We start from the raw sequence: 7461 nt of genomic DNA, 5'->3' as shown, positions 1-7461 counted from the left end.
TTGAAATAAATACATTGTCGGGTCTCTTTATTTCTATGGTTATGTTATTACTGAGAATGGAAGCAGATAGAAAGGGAACTTTTAGCGTTGAAAGAGACGACTGGCCGTACATGAGTCGTCTAAGCGGCCAGTGCACGGCTAGTCGTGTGGATGTTTGTCTGCGACAATGTTGTCGTTTCCTTTCGTACGTTGTTAGAAGATTCCACCACACATTTGCAAATAAGTTAATTGACATTGGCGTCTTGGGAAAACGAACACAGTATAAAGTATAAAATGTGAGGTTCGGGCTTACCATTGATTCAGCCAGAGGAGGAAATCTGAATTGAAGGAGGTTACGAAGCGATAAAAAAAGAACTCTTGAGTAAAATATCAGATTCGTACGGGCCCGAGTGTATCAGCGCCATACGCTGGCTCACAACCGTTCGGTCGCGCCCATCCCGATGTGTTGGTGATGATTTCATTGACGTCGTTGTACAGTCGAGTAACTCAAGACAGATCCTAGATGAAACAACCTTTTCCCAGTAGCTGAGGAAATAATATCGCCCTCTCCAACCAAAAGTAACAACCAAGAACAAGACGTTTGGGACCCATCTAAATTCCCTCTTCTTTCAGGGGTGACTGGGGTCGCGTCGTAGCGCCGGTCACTCACAAAGTGCCTCGCTGTGGAGCGCGGTGCCCGCATGTACACAAGTGGGAGGGTTCGGAGGGAAGGATTTATGTTCTTTGCATCTTTTCCGCCAGTTGGTCACGCTTCTGGAGCGTTTCACCGAAGTCTCTTTTGCGGTCTGATGTTTTGCAGTACTGGGCGACGGTTTTGCAGCCGGACGTCGTTGTTGTGCTGCCTGAGTCGTTCCAGTAGATTTTTCCTCCCCAATGCATGGGGAGGGGCACTCAGCTCAAAAATCGTGTATACAACACCGGGCGTCCTGTCCTTTGTCGCACAGTCTTCAACATTTTTTTTCTAGTAATGTTCACAAAGCGCTCAGCAGAACGCTTTCACTAACACAGAAACTGCCCCTCACTCCCACCTCAATTATGGTGGGGTCTCCCGACCATATTCCGGGATGGGAGCACTCAGCGGATGGAATGCCTAATGATGGAAAGTGGGTGACGTGCCTGGTGTTTATCTTTTTGTTATGCACTTAATTCGTTGTCCTGTCCTTTTTTTTCTCACCCTCCACCTTGAAAGATGAACCTACCAGAGCAAAATATTTAGGTCATCAGCTTCAAATATTTCTTCACTTAGAACTCCTTGGGACGGCCACACGAAAACCATGATAAAATGGAAAGAAGATGAACACACGGCTATCCGCTTTATTTATGTGCGCAACGCAGATACTCATTTATATTGCTCTTAACTTACAGGGGAATGAAATAAAAAAAACGTAGATTTACCGGATTAAAAGTTAGGTAAATAAAATAAATGCCTACATAACTGTTCTATTTCTTGCATGATTTGTTCGACAAGCTACTCGTTCGTTGTTCTTTTAGTTTAATTACACGGGGCCGCATGGGATACGCCCCTTCCATATAATGCCATCTTCGTACAATTGCCATGTGCTGGCTGCGTCACTGGGCACGATGAAGGAAAGTCAACGACATAAAAAATATGAGCTATCAACACCCGATATCAGATCCTTCGCGATTGCTTAAATCGCAAATTGGTTGGTTAGTGCAAGCACTGAAGGAATCTGGTGCAACCAAGGGGAAATCGCGACAACCCATTTGTCTCGCCTAATGTTGGACAACTGAGCTCCCACCCCTCCTCTTCCACTTGCGCCCCTCCTCCCAACACAGGCTTAATTTGTACAGTTAGCTCCCCCGCACCAACCTTCATTGCATGTTTCACACTTATTTCATTTCGTTTTAATTATCAGTCCCCGCTTCCTCAAGATTCAATCTTCCCCATATTTTTTTTTTTTTCAGGTCATTTTCACCTTGGTTTCCTTCTGAAAATATGACAACCGGACCGGGGTACACGGTCGCCGACGCGTCACTGCGAAGACTCCAGAAAATGCTAAACATTCACCATGACCCGTACACAACATCTCATGTGCATAAAAAAAGCCAGATAAATAACCGCTGAGGACACATGACCAAAGTCTCGTAGGCTTGGATGCCTCCCCCTTCACTTCTCTTCCCTACTGATCTCGTCTGCCACCCCAACAGTGGCTCTGGACGTGATGAAGGGGCTTTGTTAGGCCCCTGTCGTCCCATTGAAAAGCAAGCTCACTCGCTCGCTACACCCCTCCGAGCGTCACAGTTGTATACCGACGCACCCCCTCTCCAGGAATCGTTCCTTGTTCGCCTCCACTCACCCTGCAGCCAAGTAACTCCTCAAGTCGCACCCATCCTCGACTACTGCGACATTCCTGGATGCCAAAATTCTCCTCGCTTTCTTCCATTGTACCAGGAAACAAATTTGAATAGACTGGTGGGGACGTAAATTGAACAGGCCAAAGCTGCGGTCTCGTTACAGTTGTCTTCCAGTTTTCGACGTCAGCATTACACATTGTAGGGGCACAAGTGGCACTTAACCAAGGGGCTGGTACCCGGGGCCCAGGGACCCCCCCCCCCCTTAGCGACGCCACTGCAGCTGAGAGTTTTTTGTCACTACAAATGACAACTTACCTTTTGTATATATATTTAGAGGTGTGTGATTATCAACTTTGCGTCTGTGAATTGAATACAAGTTAAACTTGGCTGTAAATTCAATAAAATATTTTTGAATACGAACAGTAAAAGCTGGCTGCGAATTGAATATTTTCAAACCACACTATCTTTTTTTTGGTGTTTCTAGAGTGTATAAAACATAACTACACCAAAAAAGACAGCTTAGGCAGTCAGAACTAGACACATCTCTGTCCAGGTACTTGCGCTTGACATACAAAAAATTTAATGTAACAGAGAAAATAAAACATAGACATGCAAATCAGTGCAAAAAGAATTTTGCATACATTGTCATAAAGAAGTATGGGTTCCTCAAAATACTGTGAACACACTAAGCATATTAGGTATATTTAATATGATAGGCAGCAGTCCCCCCCCCCAGTCTCCTCAATGATTCGAAGGAGGCTGGGCATGCTAGTTGCCCGTGGGACCTCACCAATAAGCCAGCAATAACGTTTTATTTCTCACTTCTGCTATTATATTTATAGGAAATCTATTTCAGATTATAAATTTTGCTTTCGTAGTGTTGCACTTGACCTAACATACACCACAGTTAGCGAACACTTGCTTGGTGCAAGGCTTCTGCTTTGGGCTTTTGGCACGGCTTCGGTGTCATGCAGAAAAACCAACCCGCAAGGTCTTACCATGTAGTGAAGCTTTAAAGTTTGCACGTCTTCAGATAGAGCAAACATTCGTTCCTCTACTATTTGTAAATTTCAAATATTTGAAACAGAGCTGCAAATCGAATATCAAAAAGTACTCGCACAGTATTCTAAGTTGCGAATGTTCACACACCTTCAAATATACTGCCTGGACGCTACAGTATAAGTGTATAATTTACACAAATAATTTCATGAATGGGAGTTAAAAATGCAGTAAGGTGTTTCATGCAAGTTTGACGCATTTATTTGAAATCGCTGATAAGCATTGGGTGCAGTTGATTGGATGCTTAACCGCTCTGTCTTCCCTGTACTATCTCCTACATCCCCTCAAACTCAACGGGCATGGCTTCATTTCTCCTACTCCCTTCTTTAGACACTGCTATGCTTTCCTTTCTTTCTCCACCGGATTCGACCTCCCTCGAAGAATACGCCATTGCCCTTGCAATAGAGCACGCTACTCTTAATGTTCCTACCACCACGCCAGTATATATCTTCTGCGACTGTCAGTCAGCCCTTCGTAATTTCGCTAACCATGAGACCCACCCACACACCACTGATTTCATCACTCCGATACTTGCATCGAATCCTCGGCCACGCTTCACACTGGTTTGGGTTCCTGGCCACGCTGGCATGTGCGGGAATGCCTTAGCAGACGCGCTTACCCGAGTACCTTTCCCGGGTTCGTCCATGTCCTGGCCAACCTTGTACCACCCGCCGACGGTTTGTACTCAACACCGCGCTTCCCGCCATTACAAATTACACACTCAACACCTATCACGCACCCTGTACCCACCCCCCAGTTCCCGCCTAACTCGTGAGGCTGCGTGCCTCATTCAACAGGCTCAAACCTCTTCACTCCCCTCCCATCACATTCTTCACCGCATCTATCGGCGCCCTGGCCATCCTTCCTGCCCCAGGTGGTCTTCGTATCCATCCATCCCTCATTCTAATTGGGACTTCACCCCATCATCTCTTACCCAATTCCTCACTTTCATCACTTCCTGGGAGCTCTGGCTGTCTCCCCCGCCGACAGTGAACATCAGGCTGCCCAGGAAGCTCTCTACAAACACGTGCACCGGGTCCGCACGGGCATTCAGGAGTACTACGTGGATCCAGTGAATTGAACTTTCAAATTAGGACCAGGCATTCAGGAGTACTACGCAGATCCGGTAAATTTAACTTTCAAATTAGGACCTGGACTTATAAATAAGTGTTTGTTCTCTCTCTCTCTCTCCTTCCTTCCTTTACAGGGTGGGCATTCATAGGGGCACGTGTTGGGTAATATGTTGTGTTATAGTATGTGTGGGTTTGTAGGCATCTGTAAAACGGCTTTGGACTTAGAGGTTGGTGAGGGAATCTGGCAGGTCTTCTCTGCTTTCTACGAATCCGTGGCTTGTAAATTTGAGGGCAGCAGTGCGTGCCGCCTCATTCCCTTGTAGAAAGGCGTGATGTCCAGATGAGGTAGATGATCACTAGCTTTCGTATGCGTCGTAGTGTATTTGAGGTGTGATGCATACTTCTTGATAAAGGGACATGCTTACTGGGAAGCACGGTGGAATCTGTCATGGCTATGCTTGCATCTGTTTTTTGCAAAGTTGTGGAAGTGGTAGTGGTGAGTGTGGCGGGCATCAAGGGTTTCTTATGAGTGATTAATGGCAGACGTCCCAGGGTTTTGTGCTTAAATATGCATCAAAACAGTGAACTGAATGAAGGTGGCTACGCAGGCTAGTTGAGACTTCATCTTGGAAATTTTGGTCAAATGTCAGGCATGACTCAAGGAAAGGATAGAGACAGGAATGAGCTTCATCAACGAAGCTTCATTTCCCTCTGAGAGTGATTACAAAGTAAACAAAACCCTTATGTGACACTGCTTTAACACCACATGTAAAAAGCAATTACAGCTGCTGCACACTTCACACTAATTATTCAGTATTCTATAGTGCATCTGTCTCCCGCCTTTATCACATAGGCCTCAAAGATTTCTCGTTCCTGTTTTGTGCCATACAACTTCAGCACTCTCGTCATATCAAATTCTGGCATGCAGCCACCTGGCGTGCATTGAGTCTTGGAGTGGAGCACCAAATCAGTTTATGTTCAAGTCGTCAGCAATGCGGCATGCTCCCACCACCGCCTGTTAGGGCCTTGTCTGCTCTATGTACCATCAAGATACATTGAAATAGGAACAACAAACCATGTGACTTTCAGTATATGCTGTGCATCATGGTGACGGGCTGTGTAGCCACAGGAGGAACAAAGTTACAAGAATTCGTGTCCAACAGTGTTATGGAAATGGCATTTGAGAATGTTAATTTGGCCCACTGCCGCATGTCGTGCGGGGTCCCGCTACGGTTATCAAACTTTGTCACTGTGTAGGATCAAGCAGAACACGACGAAGGCTGATAGCAGAAGCACAAACGGGCACCAAATATGGTGGTAGGCGAAATATTTTCACAGACCGAACAGTGCCCTCTCGACACCCACGTGCAAGTTGGTCGAACTGGAAGTACATAATACCTTAGATAAACTGCACGAAGCTTACCATCACTCCCAAACCTCCCGCCTCAACCACCTACCAGACGAGACACCCTTGAACTCCTCGTATATCCAGCGCCCCAAGAACAGCAACAAAGTGTGCCCCTCCACATCCGTCAACACATTTGTACAGCTCCCATACCGCGATATACGCATCAATACACTCGTCAGGAAAGCAACCCTCTGGAGACCAACGAAACTAACGCGGATAATTACAATTACAAACTTTTCATTTCTGCGCGCCAAGAGTCCTCTGCAATGATTTAACAAGAATATGCAGCAGGACCATGACCTCCTGAATATAATGTCCCGGAGCTTATGACAGCACGCAGCGATTACAAGACACGGGGTTCGACGAAACAAAGCGACGCGCAGGAATCACCTTTGTAGGTCGCAATAGTCTTGTCTTGATATTTCTTATTCAATGACCGTGTGGTGTGGTGAGCGACAAGGGTTTCGTGCGAACGATCGTTCGCGGCTGGCCATGATAGCACCGCCGTTTGAAGTTGAAAGCCTACGCGCACTCGCACGTCGGAGACGAAACGCCCAGCGGCCTCAACACGGTGCTCTAATGAAATGCAGCGCAGAAGCTTGTAGCGAGCGCACTCATCACTCTCGCAAATCGAGGCGGCATAACTGATGCAGAACGCCCGTGTTCACCGTCGTAACGCACAACGCGCAAATAAGGCGGCCGCACACACTCAGCGTCTCAATCACACGCTACACACCACCGTGAGTGCTCTCCAGAAGTTCTTCGAGAGGGCCCTTATCACAATCGCAAGCCGAACACCTATGCACCACTGCAACGGCAGACAAAAATCACGGCGAGAAGATCGCAGCGAGGTAACCGTACAACAGCTGCCATTTTTTTTAAAACGATGACGTCACGTCTGGCAAAAAAAAAAAAAAAAGTCGCTTTCTTTGTTTTTTGATGTCTAGTTGGCGCATGCGCAGGAGGGCTCGTCCACCGTTCCTGAACGTCAGGTGAGCAGGAGACCGTTGCTACGTGCGCTCTCTCTCCTCCGCGCCGTTGCTAGGGGAGAGGGGGAGCGCGGACGGCGGACGAGTGATCAGGGTCCGCTATAAAGTGCATTCGCACTTAAAAAAAAGTAACAGGGTGCAGGTGGAGGGGACTAGGGAGCCTAAAGACGGCGGCATGTGGGCTCCCTAGAGGGGACGGGTGAATGCGGGGATTCCCCGCCGTTGTCGGACTGCGGCCGGCGTTTGCTAGTCGGCGTAGCCAGGCCTTCGCGGATTGGCCTGCGGCGCCTGCGACGCCACTTCCGGAAACTGCCGCACAGCCTCAGCCGCTGGGGACGGCGCAACAGACGACGCAGTGGACGTGTCTTCAGTGTGCTCGGGCCGCCAGTTGTTTTCCCTTGGGAATGATGCAGTGCTGCTGATGGAATTTAGCGATCCAAACTTGCATCGTAACGATACGCGCATCTGCGGAGTTCGAAGCGTGTTAGTAAATCGCTAGGGAGGACGTCGTTGTGATGAGGTGGGGCATGTGCGCGTCTGTGGCGACAATTTGTCATTGTAAATTCAACAGATCACATGACGCATCTTCAGATTAACAAAGCCCCACCTACGCACA

Source organism: Haemaphysalis longicornis, unplaced genomic scaffold, assembly GCF_048455015.1.
Source record: "Haemaphysalis longicornis isolate Haplotype H1 unplaced genomic scaffold, Haemaphysalis longicornis Haplotype H1 scaffold_8, whole genome shotgun sequence".
Taxonomy (NCBI): Eukaryota; Metazoa; Arthropoda; class Arachnida; order Ixodida; family Ixodidae; genus Haemaphysalis; species Haemaphysalis longicornis.
The sequence above is the reverse complement of the archived record's forward strand: the minus strand, read 5'-3'. Positions refer to the sequence as shown.